The 13,617-nt window shown below is 39.5% G+C and overlaps 1 protein-coding gene across 1 annotated transcript in view; it reads right to left on the bottom strand.

Annotated features, from left to right (window-relative positions):
• Positions 1 to 12,030, bottom strand: part of THUMPD2 (THUMP domain containing 2) — a 50,174-nt gene extending 38,144 nt beyond the window's left edge. The window contains exon 1 of the mRNA XM_038394904.2: positions 9,059 to 12,030. The gene's annotated coding sequence lies outside the window, so the exon portion shown is untranslated. The remainder of the gene's footprint in view (positions 1 to 9,058) is intronic.
• Between the last annotated feature and the right edge of the window lie 1,587 nt (positions 12,031 to 13,617).

Below are 13,617 nucleotides of genomic sequence, written 5' to 3'. Positions count from 1 at the left end.
AAAGGTTAGGAATAATATCCCTTCTGTACATTCACAAGGAAAACTAAAGGTGAGGTTTCATTAAGATGTTTCCTCCATGTCATACAGATGTCTGTTTGGGATTCTCACTGTGTATTGATAGGTGCTGAGGGTGCTACCGCACCCCTGGCTTGAAATAGTTTCCATCATATACAGGGTTTACAGTTTGGTTCAATGGCTCTCAGCACCCCCCACTATACAAGTTGTTCCAGCACCCATGTGTGTATTGTGTTGTATTGGTCTTTGGTAGTCCTGACTGTGCACTGTGCCCAGCCTGTTGACTGAGAGAGCCTTCCTTGTCCTCTGTACTTGGTGTTTGAAAGTTGGTTTGAGGTTTTAGATGGTCCCTTCCAGTCCTATGATTCATAGCTAGTGGCAGTGAGAAGTATCCAAGGCAGCACCTAGAGTACTTCAAAAAGGGCAAGAATACTTTACAAGTTAGCCATGTGGAATGGGCAGGGTCTGTGAAAATGGACAGAAACTCAGGTGAAGTCCAAGGGTCAGCTGTGGAAATTCTCTTTCAGGCTTCCAGTTTACATGTGGGGTGAAATCCTGGCCAGCAGAATTCAGGGGGAATTTTGCCATTGAGTTTAATGGAGCCAGGATTTGTCCCACTGATTTTTTTTCTCCAGGTGCAACCAAAATAAAAACAGGCTCATAATGTCTCTGATAACTTTGTTCAGCTTCATGAAGGGAATCTTTGAACTACCAAAACGAGCAATATAAACCAGACATTATCCTGTCATACCAGGGCTCCGTCATGGATCATATTCCTTTTTAGGGAGAATATTTAGTAGGTCAACAGGCTATGTTCACAGTCTATAAGCACCTACATGGGGAGAAGATTTCCGATAGCAGACAAAGACATAACAAGACACAAAGGCTGGAAGTTTAAGCTAGACAAATTCAGACTGGATACAAGATCGGTGAGGGTTAATAGCCTGTGAAACGAGTTACCTTGGGATGTGGCAGATTCTCCATCACTTGGCATCTTAAAATCAAGACTGGATATACTCTAGTTCAACCACAAGCCATTGGGTTTAATGAAAGAATTACAGGATGAAATTCTGAGGCCTGTATTTTGCAGGAGGTTAGACTAGATGATCATCATAGCATGCTCTGGCCTTAAAAACATATGAATCTGAAATCTTTGGATTCCACATATGTAAGAAGAAAACGTTGTCGAGTCAGTGGTTCTCAAACTGTGGTCCGTGAACCATGAGCTTCATTCAGGTGGTCCACAGATAGTTCCCTCTACGGTGCGTGCCTGAGGGGCCACACACACACACACACACACACACACACACACCCAGAATGAAGAGCCACCCACCTAATTAGTGGTGCAGTGCAGGCATGACTCCACTAATTACATGTGCTTCTTCTCCAGGACCCAGACGCCTAAGGTGATGTCCTGGCCTTGGGGGGGGGGGAAGAATAGGGGGGTAGGTGGGAGAGGACAGTGAGGTGAGAAGAGGGGGTGGTGGGAAAAATTTGGGACATGCAGGTCTGCAGTGGGCAGAGAAAAAAGGGACTTTCCCCAGCTCCAGGGTTGTGGCTGCCAGGGACAGACGGCTCTCCTTCCCAGCCTCAGCTCTGTGGCTGCTATGGCAGGGGAGAGGACCCCCACTCCTTCCCAGCCCCAGCTCAGTGGCTGCCACGGCAGGGGAGAGGACCCCCACTCCTTCCCAGCCCCAGCTCAGTGGCTGCCACGGTGTGGGAGAGAGGGCACATCCATTGAATTAGAAAGGTAAGACTATTGATATTAAAATATGAGTTGTGTGCTTTTATTTGTAGAACATAATTAAGGTTTTTTTAATATAGCGCTTTTATCCAAAGCACTTTACAATAGTTAGCTAACGGTACAAACAACATTTGGAAAGATCATTAAGTGGTCTACCGAGACCCTCAGCAATTTTCAAGTGGTCCACGAAAAAAAAAAGTTTTAGAACTACTGGTCTAGTGGCTAGAGCCCATGACTAGATATCAAAGTTCTGGGTTTTAGTCCTATCTGTGTCACTGACTCACTGTCTTGCACTGGACATGGCACTGCTGCCAAGTCCTTTGCTGTAAAATAGGGATGTGTCATGTCACAGGGTGTTGTGAAGTTATCTAATGTTTGTAAAGTGATTGAGCCTCAGATGAATGGCACTATTAAAAAAAAAGTGTCAAGTGAGTTTAATCAATCATTATTACTATTTATATCATTCTTCAGAGGTAATGGCATATTTGATCTAAAAATAGTAGTAATCAAAATACTTCCTTAATTCCAACTGTATTAGCTGAAACTTGGTTCAGCAGATTTGTGAAGGAACAAAAATGAAATTTAGCTTGAACTAGAAATTTCATGGGAGATTGCCTCTCCTTAATCCTTCTTGGGATAAAAATCCTCACTTATGATCCATAAAAGGAGACAAAATGAATGAAGAATTTACAAACATCTATATTTCAGTGTTAGGATATGTGGCAAGGTTAGGAAAACACTTAACTGAAGACACTGATTTATACAACTCTGACTATTTCAGGAAATGAGGTTTACATATTACAGTTTAACAAGATAAAAGGTCTCCCACAAGATACATGTATGACAGACAATTTATCTGAATTTGACATAACACAGCATCAGATACACATGTAATGTGATGAAACAATGTCAGGTCATTTCTGGGTTATGAAACATACAACCTTTTTGCATAAGGCAATTCAAATATAACTCTTAGTTTTAAATCACAACATACCTCAAGCAGCATGCAGGAAAAAGTCATTTATTTTGTACATTTGAATGACACACCTTGCAACAAGTTTCCATTTTATGTATTTAGCTCAAGAGGATATAAACCATTCAAATAATATATATTAAAATCAGCAGTTGTATTTACTGGAATAAAGAATATCAGTTTTGGTAAAAATAAAACTATTTGAATTCACTCATTAACAAAATGCACAGTGATCATAAACCCAATTCTTCTTACAACCATTTTCATGAATAATTTCTCTGTAATACAGCAACCGTGTAATTCTGGATTCATAGAGCTGAATGTACATAGTACTAGGAATCAATCTTCATGTAGTTCCCATGGCTACAAAAAGTTGCTAACTATTTTAAATCCCATGATGAAATACCATTGCTATACAAACATCTCATTTGATGTCCAGATTCTTAACTAAATACAGTATTATGTTAGGTGTTTTGTGGAAACTGGCTCAGGCACCTCAATCACACATACCTTGAAATTTAGAAAATTAATTTTATACATAGTTATCTAGGCCCATGTCCTTTAAAGCACTTAAGTATGTGCTTAACTTTAAAGTAATTTAAAAGTTAAGCACATGTTTAAGTGGTTTGTTGGATCAGGGACCTCATTCCTTTACTACCACTTAGTTCTAATGATTTTTTTTAATCTAGATTAAACTTTCAAGAAACTATTAATCTGCTCAGAAATAAAACACTTGAGCCAAAAATAGCAGCATTGCTGATGGATTTGAATGGACATGGCTGATAGTATATTTTCAAGGAAACAAGTCTAAAAATCACAAAGGATAAGAAAAGTGAAATTCTTCCAAGCATTGTAAAAAAGTATTTAAAAGAAAAAAGGAGTACTTGTGGCACCTTAGAGACTAACAAATTTATTTGAGCATAAGCTTTCATGAGCTACAGCTCACTTCATTGGATGTATCCGATGAAGTGAGCTGTAGCTCATGAAAGCTTATTCTCAAATAAATTTGTTAGTCTCTAAGGTGCCACAAGTACTCCTTTTTTCTTTTTGCGAATACAGACCAACACTGCTGCTACTCTGAAACCAGTATTTAAAATGAAATTAACAAAGGGAATCAAATTTTCTCTTTACAGAACAACCAATTTGTTGTTCCTGGCAGACTCTCTGTTAAAAGGATGTAGTACTTTTGGACTGTTTAAGCTTGTGTAGGGTGACTACACTTCTTCCTGATGTATTATTTTACATTGAGGGCTCAATCCTGCTTGCCTTATTCCTAGCACAGTCAATGGGATTGATGTGGTAGGTATCAATGAAACTTCTTTTGACTCAGGGAGAATTCTGTGCTTACAGTTTGAAACTAACTGGAATATTCACAGGCGTAAGATGAGAAGGATTTGGGGCCCATTGAAAAATCAATGGAAAGTCTCCCATTGATTACAAGGGATTTTGGATCTGGCCCTTATTTCTTAAGGTGCCAATTTAACAAAGCACTTAAGTATGTATTTAAAATTAAGCATATGCTTAAGTGCTTCACTGAATCAGGACCTAACTCGTTGTTCAAGGTGATTCAAATGCTTGAAAACAAATAGTGCTGATCCTGTGTCTTGCTGGGTTTCGTCAACATCCATGAACCTCAGTGGAGTCTGGGAATACTCAGAACCCAACAGGAGACAATTAGAATCTTGCAAGATTGGCCCAATAAAGTGATAGTGTCCATAAACCAAAAATCATAAATAACCTCCACTTTAGTGTAGAATGGCCCTAACCTTGCACACAGCCAGTGGAATTACTCATGTAAGTGAAGTTACACAATGGCATAAGTGTTCAGAGGATTGGGGCTGTAGGTGATGTCTGATTCTCTAGAATTCTCCAAGATTTTAAACTGTAATTTGCTGGTAGTAATAGAAAAACTGAGGGTTTACAATTTTTCAACATTATCCTAGTCCATTTTAATATGACTGAAAGTCACCTCATGTCTTCCAATTACTTTATTTAATGCTCCTATTAAAAAAAGCCTGGCACACTTCTTTGTCCTTAAATATACAAAACAGTGATCTCCACAAGATAGTGGGTGAAAGAAAGGGTGGTGGTACCTTCACAATGACATTCATAGCAAAAGAGAATCCACACTTTACAGATCTTGAGCAAACAATCTTTGGCAGAATATTTTCAATAAATTATTACAAATATGTTCTGCATTTTTATATTTTGAATATTTCACTCTTTTAGTTCAGCTTTATTGATATTCATTCACTACTCTATGTGAATAGGAAAACACCACAAATATAAAAATATATGAGCTTAGCACATTTTCTGGATAACACAACTCTTCCATTATTTCAAAATTTGCAATTAATACCACAGAAAATATTAAAACAGGTGTTGCTAACAGTAGGGGTCAGTTTAGAAGATCACAGGTTTTTACAATGTGTTCAGAAAGACTGTACTTGATCTTTTTCAAAGAATTAGCATTGAAAAGCTAAATATGCTGAATTATCTACTTTTGCTGTACATCCTAATTCTAGATCAGGTGATAACTGAATCTCTCCTTGTAAGGCTTACAGATTTTGCATTCAGTGGCATATGCAAAATTTATATTCAAGAGCTGGTAAACAGGGGTAAAATGCAAGGCTTGATGTACTAAGAGTTTCTAAAAAAAACCCAAAACATACTGTACAGTATGTTTTACTTTTGGGAAAAATTTTCACTCTCTCTCCCCCATGAAAGTGTTCATTTCCCTTCCTTCCTGAATCCACAGAAGATAAACCATTTGTAAGGTTAACTTTGTACAGCACAGTATACACATAATGGTCTTAATCATTTTTCTTCTATAGCCCAAGTCCTGTTCAGAGCTTTACTCAACCAACCCACTCCAGGAAGTTTTTATTCCCAACCTTAGAACACTGTTAAAAGTCTTGGAAAACTACTTACTGTTCCCCTTGCTTGCAATGAGATTGACAAAAATATACACTTACTTAATAAATCATTGTGAAAATATTTTAACACCAACAGGGTTTTCCTTTTGGAGCAGCAAGGACCACAATCTTGTGCTTTTGGAAAGGAGGTTTCCCCATTCCAGACATTCCCCTGATCTTCTCTTCAGCATACACCACTGATTACATTTAAGTTTTTTTAATACAGCATGTACAGAATATACAGCATTACATAGTTATTTCCCAATAAACTACAAGTGTCCCTCGCATGTGACCTCTTCTAGCAAGAAATATTTATAGTTGAAACATGGGAGACTTCCCATTATAATAATAGTTGTACCAACAAATATTATGGCTTTTCTGGTAGTGTAGTTGCATTACTTGTAAAGTAATCATGAAAGACATTGAGAGGCTAAACTTTTTTTATGAGGGACCGGGGGGGGGGGGGGGGGGGAAGGGAAGACATTCTTAACCAACAACCAAACATAGGGCTGCATCTGGCAAACTGAGGTCACTCATCTGCATGTCTTATTTCTAGCTGTATATACAAAGCTAAAATGGGCAGGGAAAATAAACTCAATCCAAACTTTTGAGACCTGCATAATGATTTAAATCCACATGAATCTATTTTCCTCTTCAAACTCTTTGCAGTGGCATCCTTTAATAGGAAGGATCTGTAGGCAATGCCATTTATTCATGGTATAATTTATTGTGGAGGTGTAATATGTGCAGCGCTGTTGGCTTTTAGCCGGGGTGAAAGAATGGAACTCACATTTTGAACTATAAAATGTTTAAATGAGCATGCACAGCAGAGAGAGTGGCTGGGATGTAGTAACAGTTAGGCTAACTAGCAGGATAGTCATAACTCCCACCCCTATGTACACACACTGTTAATCATTTCCTGAGGGGGGTGAGAATATGTTCCCACCAGTATCCTGAGCAGAGGAGAAGTGGTGGCTGCAATAGGCAGGCACAACAGGAAAACACAATCTTGTCATTTCCCCCATTGCAATGAACAAATGAAGTGGTGATAGCTATTCAGAATGACCCTTCAGAAGCAGCTGGCTAGTTTGGCAGGCACTTTAGCAATGAATGTGTGTTGCAGCACACTATAAAGAGGAAAGGAAATATTGCCTTAGTAGTGCAACAGGAAAATAGGGAACATGCAATGAGTGGCCCAAGAGAGATAGGGATGGGGGAGCCTTGTTCATGCCCCAAGAGACTTCTAAAGGTGCAGATACATTTCAGACTTAAAAAGAAAAGGAGTACTTGTGGCACCTTAGAGACTAACAAATTTATTAGAGCATAAGCTTTCGTGAGCTACAGCTCACGATGAAGTGAGCTGTAGCTCATGAAAGCTTATGCTCTAATAAATTTGTTAGTCTCTAAGGTGCCACAAGTACTCCTTTTCTTTTTGCGAATACAGACTAACACGGCTGCTACTCTGAAACCTGTGATTATTTCAGACTTAGTGCTACAGCCCCAGGAATACTTGGGCTAATTTCTCACACAAAGCAATGAGTGCGATTTCTTGTCACTAGTACCTCTCGTGCCTGCCTACTTGACTTTTACTGCCTCCTATTCCCATGAATTAGAGAGGGATTATACCAACATACTATATATACATATACCAATAATACTATACCATACATTCACAGTTTCATCTTGCTAAGGTCAACCCTCCCTAGAGAAACAGGATTTCACTGTTGTGAATTCACCTTGGTGAACATTTGGCTTCCCACATAACCCATGAGTTCCCAATGGGTTGCAACTAGGTCCAGCAGTATCACAACTATGGATGGGTGTTGAAATGTTTCTCGTGTGTAACATGGGGTCCTGTACAGAGAAGTTGTGAACCTTCTGCAGTAATCTCAAGCAGCCGACTTTTGTCTGCCCTTTTCCTTCTCTCTCTCTACACCCTGTGTGAGGCAATGACTTGTGAAAACAGCTCTTTCAGTGCTTGACCCTGCTCCTATTCATGTCAGTGGGGAAATACCATGGATGTTAATGCCTCAGGAGTATTCTCCTACATTTTTTTTTTTTTGCATCCTCCCTTAGCTATGAAGCTCCAAGCACTAGACTTTGAAAACTGCTTGCTAATAAGATAACTGAAAATACAAACAGGCCTTTAAAGAAGCTGGGTGGTATGGTCTAGTGGGTAAAGTCCCACCCTGGGAGTCAGGCTATGGCCATACTGCTGAAATGCTGTGGGAGTTTGCACAAGTCACTTCATAGCTGTTTCCCTTCCCACTCATTGACTAGTTAGGTTGCAAGCTCCTTGGAGCAGGGACTGTTTTTAAACTGTGATTGTATAATGGGGTCCTTGAGAACAGTTGAGGCTTTCTAAGTACTACTGAAATACAAATAATAGGTTCTTACTGTGAATCCAGCAGTCTGTGGAAATACTGCACACAGTCCCAGCCTGGGCTAGTAAGCAACCAGTATGTGACAAGCTCATTCAGAGTCATCCTGGGGCTCAGTTTGACAGTGATGACAATACTTTTGTGTTTAAAAAAAGAACAAAAGGTTCTAAGAACCAACAGGCAAACAGCTTGGAAAGGTAAAATATTAAAGCAAAAGTTTCTTTCTTTGAGGATCATATACTGGAGAATGCTAAGCATTAGCAAGTCCCATTGATTTCAGTGAGAGTCAAGGGTGTGCTGCACCTGGCCAGCCCAGACCCCAATAGAGGAAATTAGTTCTCTTCACCTTTTAAAGGCCCATGTAGCAGCTCCTCAGCTGGTATAAATTACTGCAGCTCTGCTAAAGTCAGTAGAGCTATGACAATTTACATCAGCTGAAAAGTTGGCCCAGGTGTCCAAAGGAGATAGGGGACTGAAACCAGGTCTGAGATTAAAATGTAAAACTGTCGATTAGGAACACTGGATTATTTCTCTCTTTGTACCACATCACACATACTAATTATTACTGAGCATAACAGGTAACAGTAAACTCTAACTTGTGTGCTGTACATTAGGGTTAAACAATTTTCACTATAGCATTGCTTCATCACTTTTACTATACTCCCCAACTTTCAGGGTCTAATATGGATGCAAAGGGAGCAATTTATTTTAAAATATTTCCAAATTGCAGTTCCATTCATTTGAAAGTATAATGGTCACTCTGAAAAAAATACGTCAGTTGCCTTGGATTGCACAGTCGTCTATTTGTAATGTGCTCCATTAAAAAAAAAAATTCTAAATACCTAGCTAACTAGATCATGGATTAAAGGCAAAAGCATCAAATTTGTAAGAAGTAAATCTTACCTAAAAGAGTTGTTTTCTACCATTTACTTCCTCAGAGGTAAACAAAACTCTTAAACAGTTAGATTGCTTGTGCAAAACTTTGCTTCCTAACTGACTCATCAGAAATCAACTTATATTGGTTTCTTACCACTGTCTTCTGTGGTGACTTTGTCTCCCCTCCAGACTATTATGGCAAATCTTGCAGTCTTGGGAGTGCTCCTCTTAAGTCAATGATAGTTTAAATGTACTAGGGAACTCTTAGGATATGGCTACACTGCAATTAAAAAACCTGTGGCTAGCCTGGGAACAGCTGACTCGGGCTTGGCTAAGGGGCGGTTTAATTGCTATGCAGGCATTCAGGTTTGGGCTGCAACCTGGGCTCTAGGACCCTGCGAGATGGAAGGATCCCAGAGTTCAGGCTGCAGCCAAAGCCAGAACATCTACACCACAATTAACCAGCCCCACAGCCAGAGCCCAAATCAGCTGGCACAGGACAGCCACAGGTTTTTAACTGCAGTGTAGACATACCCTCTGTGCACACCAGCAGAGTCTATACAGATCAATTATATGTGTAACATGTTAGTGTGCTTTAGAAATCTCCTCCCTGCCCTGTAGTGACTCCTTACCCAAAATGAGACATGTCCTTAATTTGATCCTAGCACTGGCCCATGATTGAGGCTCCTCAGTGCTACTACAATACAAATAAATAGTTTTTTTGGGGAAAGGCAAACAACCTGTTGCTAAGATATCATAGCCACAATGCAGAGATTTCCTGGTATTATTGATGAAGATATGTAGATTCTGTCTAACAACAGAGCTAGAAGCCCAGGGAAGCTCTGTATTTAACCCTTAGCTAATAAGCCATGATGCTCACCTCAGTGGACCTCAGTACTACTTAACCATTTTCTGCCTAAATTGAGGACTTTAAGGTATTTGGTTCTTAATACATCCCATGTCTCTTTTACACAATTATGTGAGATACAAATGGGAATATCATCCTGGACCTTGAATTTTGTGACATTTGTTCATCACCTAAAGTTTATTTTAAGCAGAAAAGTTTGAATTTAATATACTTAGCTGTCTTTCTGGAAACCTACTCTACTGAAAATAGTAACAACCAACAAATAAAACTATTCTTCAGAATTTCTGGTAGACAATCCTTTTATTGAACTATGCCCTCAAAGGATGATTCTGACTGGTTGTTTTATGCTTATTTTCAGGACTATGTCTATGTCTTCTATTAAAATTGTCAAATGCTTAAATTGTTAAGAAAAACTATCCCTCGTGTTGGCTGAAGCTAAATTGTCACCAGGGAAAAATAAAAAGAGCTTTCCATCTTGCTAATGTCATCAGTGTCATGCCAATGGTATTGTTGCAATCTTTTGTTATCTTGAGCTGCTAAAATTAGTGCATGTTTTCTGATTAATAACAAGAAACGCAGTTTTTCTACATGGTCCCTTCTTGTGCATGTCTTTATTGAAAGCTTAAAACACAAAGAATCAACACGGAGCGAACAGATGGAAATAACAATGATGATCAATTCATTTTAATCTTTTCATGGGGGATTAAATTGTCATTTAATTACATCTCCATGTTTCTTTGACTGATGGGCTTGGGTCGGTCAATGAAGCAGGCAGGATTTGAGAGGAAAGGCTAAAGGAGCAAGCTAAGCATGATAACAAGACATTGAAGAAAGGATAACCCAAATCTCATACACACACACACTGCTCTAAATAATTAGTGACTTGTGATTGACAGAGGAAACAATATTGCTTATGGCATCTGAAGAAGATTAGTCAGGCCAGTTTAAAAAAATATATACCTGCCTGTATTAACTTTTCCTAATCAAAATAAGGAAAGGGTTTCTTTAATCAAATCCAACAGAACCCCACACTTCCTGAAAATTTATCAAAAAGAAAAGTATCTGTATGCAACAATGCAGGATGAGACACAGAAAAATAGCTAATGAAAATGTGCACAGAGACAAATTTTGTGTGCATTTGCCTGTAAGCTTGGTAGGCATGGATTTTGATTTGTCTTCTCCTTTACAAAATTCCTTCCCATAAGTCAATAATAATAAATATAAAAGTATATTAAAATCATTACTTTTTAGTGTTTCAGAGCTTCCTGCATACCAGCTTCAAAGAATCCTGTCAGAGTTGCTTAGCTGTCAAGTTCTTAATACCTGACTGTCTTGCAGAACTCAAAAGCCTCTCCTGTACAGCACAGACTGTACAACACAGATCTTCTCTCCTGACAGCTCCTCTCTTGCTGTGGAGAACCTACAGATACTGGCACCATAGCCAAGATTTTCAAAAGGAGGTGCTGCAAGTTAGGCTCCAAAACCTGTATAGTACAGTGGAGGCCACTTAATAGCAATCACAATATAACTTTCACTTAATAGAAACATTTTGCCAAGAACCAACCCTATCCCATTGACTTCAAATTTAAAGATTTGGATATTGGCAACAGGCATGCTGCTTAGTAACAACTTTTTTTGGAAGAAAGTCCCTGCTGCAGTCTGGTTTGCAGGGCTGCAGCCAGGGAAGGAAGCTCTGGGACATGCTGAGCCCTGGCTGCAGGCAGGGTTGTGGGGCTGCAGCCAGAGAGCACATTCCAGTGCTTGCTTCTTTGGCCGCAGTCCCACAAACCTGCCTTTTGTTTATTGGCAACTTCTGGATAATGGCAGCTTTTTGCTGGGAATCAAGAGGCTGCCAATAAGTGGAAGCTACTGTACTAAGTACCGTGATTTGATTTTCAAAACTGCTGAGCATGTCACACCTCCCATGGAAGCCAATGGGAGCAGATGGATGCTCAGGACTTTTGAAAAGCAGGCCACTTCTTTAGGTGTCTCAATATGGACCTAGGAGCCTAACTTCAATAATAATGATACCTAGCTCTTCCAAGGCACTTTTCATCCTTAGATCTCAAAACGCTTTAGCATGGTTAAGTATCATTATCCCCATTTTACAGATAAGGAAACTGAGGCATGCCAAAGTCACTCATCAGGCCAGTGTTAGAGCAGGGAATAGAGCTGCAGTTGGCTGAGTAGTAGTGTTCAATAATCTAGCCCACACACCTTCTGGGTGTGGTGTTCTGTCCTATCTAGTGGCACTGAAACCACTTAGAGAAAAGAAAAGGAGTACTTGTGGCACCTTAGAGACTAACAAATTTATTAGAGCATAAGCTTTCGTGAGCTACAGCTCACTTCATCGGATGCATTTGGTGGAAAAAACCTTTCCACCAAATGCATCCGATGAAGTGAGCTGTAGCTCACGAAAGCTTATGCTCTAATAAATTTGTTAGTCTCTAAGGTGCCACAAGTACTCCTTTTCTTTTTGCGAATACAGACTAACACGGCTGCTACTCTGAAACCTGTCACTTAGAGAAAGATATAAAATGAGTCTGCTCTATAGCCTTAGCTAACAGCCAGTTAGCTTATAGCTCAAGCATAGAGGCTCATACACTAAACTCCAGAGGTCCTATATTCGATCCTGCCTGCCAATGACTTGTTGGTCTTGCACATGCACTGCCTCCCTTTAAAAAAGTCCCATCACCATAATACCTCTGTCTCTGCTAAATAACTGCAAATAGAAATCACAGTATTGTGCTCTTCCTTCCTTCCTTCCTCTCCAGCTGTGCAAGAAGCCAGGAGATAGAACAGGGGTGCTTCCCTGCTTGCAAGCCCTGGAACCCAGATTTGCAGGGAGCACCTAACATAGCTGTCTACTGCAGTTCTTTGTGTTGAATGGGAATTGTCAACATGAGATGATCCACCAATATGAAAACCTCACCAAACTTTCCCTTTTTCCAGGTAAACTGGAGGCAAAACAGGCCATCAGGCTAACCTAGCTTTCAGCTACAGCAACAGGTGCAGAATGGCTTCACTCCTAATTGATGGCTTGGGGAGAAAGGCTTCCTCTTGCCTCAACCCTGCCAAATTTTGCTGTGAGCATTTAGGGTGTGCAGTAGGGGTAGGATCCTGGCTTGAGCATGTCATGTTAGCTGGGTTATTGTGCCACTTTGTTTGACCCAAAACTAATTTTTTTCTTTACTTTTTGATTCACTGAAAATTGTTGAAAAACATTCATTTTCAGGTTGACCCAAAACTAAATTTTCCCCTCTCATTTTTTTGTGTGGAATTGCCAAACAAAAAAATCCATTACCGTCCCAGCTCTATTAGTAATAAAGGTATATTTCCATTTCATTCTTACTATGCTGTTTTCTATGTGTTACTCCTCTGCTTCAAAATAAAGTGGGGAAAAAACATTTCAGTCTATTTGGGGCAAAAAAAAGAAGAGAGGACAGGAGATAAAGAAAAAAATACCTGTCTTGTTTTTGAGCTTTGTGCAAAGCTATGATGTTTTGTGAACTTTAAATGTAGGTAAATGGAGAGATTTGCTCAAGCTGAAGGCCTCCGCATAAGAATTACATTATCTTCTGCTCCCATCAGTCATGCATTAATCTTCCTCTTAGCACTAAAGTATAGGAACTGGCTTTTTTCAAATTCTCTCTATTTTAGAAAAAAAGTTGCAAGGAGACAGATAAACTCCGGCGAGTTTGAAAGGCTTTTAGCACAAAGAACAGACATAGTATTGTGGGACAAGTTCATAGATTCCAAGGCCACAGGGTAACATTGTGATAATGTAGCCTGGACTCCTGTATAACACAGGTCATAGAACTTCCCCAAAATAATTCCTAGGTTAG

The sequence above is a fragment of the Dermochelys coriacea genome, chromosome 3 (genome assembly GCF_009764565.3).
Source record: "Dermochelys coriacea isolate rDerCor1 chromosome 3, rDerCor1.pri.v4, whole genome shotgun sequence".
NCBI classification, from domain to species: domain Eukaryota; kingdom Metazoa; phylum Chordata; order Testudines; family Dermochelyidae; genus Dermochelys; species Dermochelys coriacea.
Note: the sequence above shows the minus strand (reverse complement) of the source record. Positions and strands in the feature narration are given on the sequence as shown.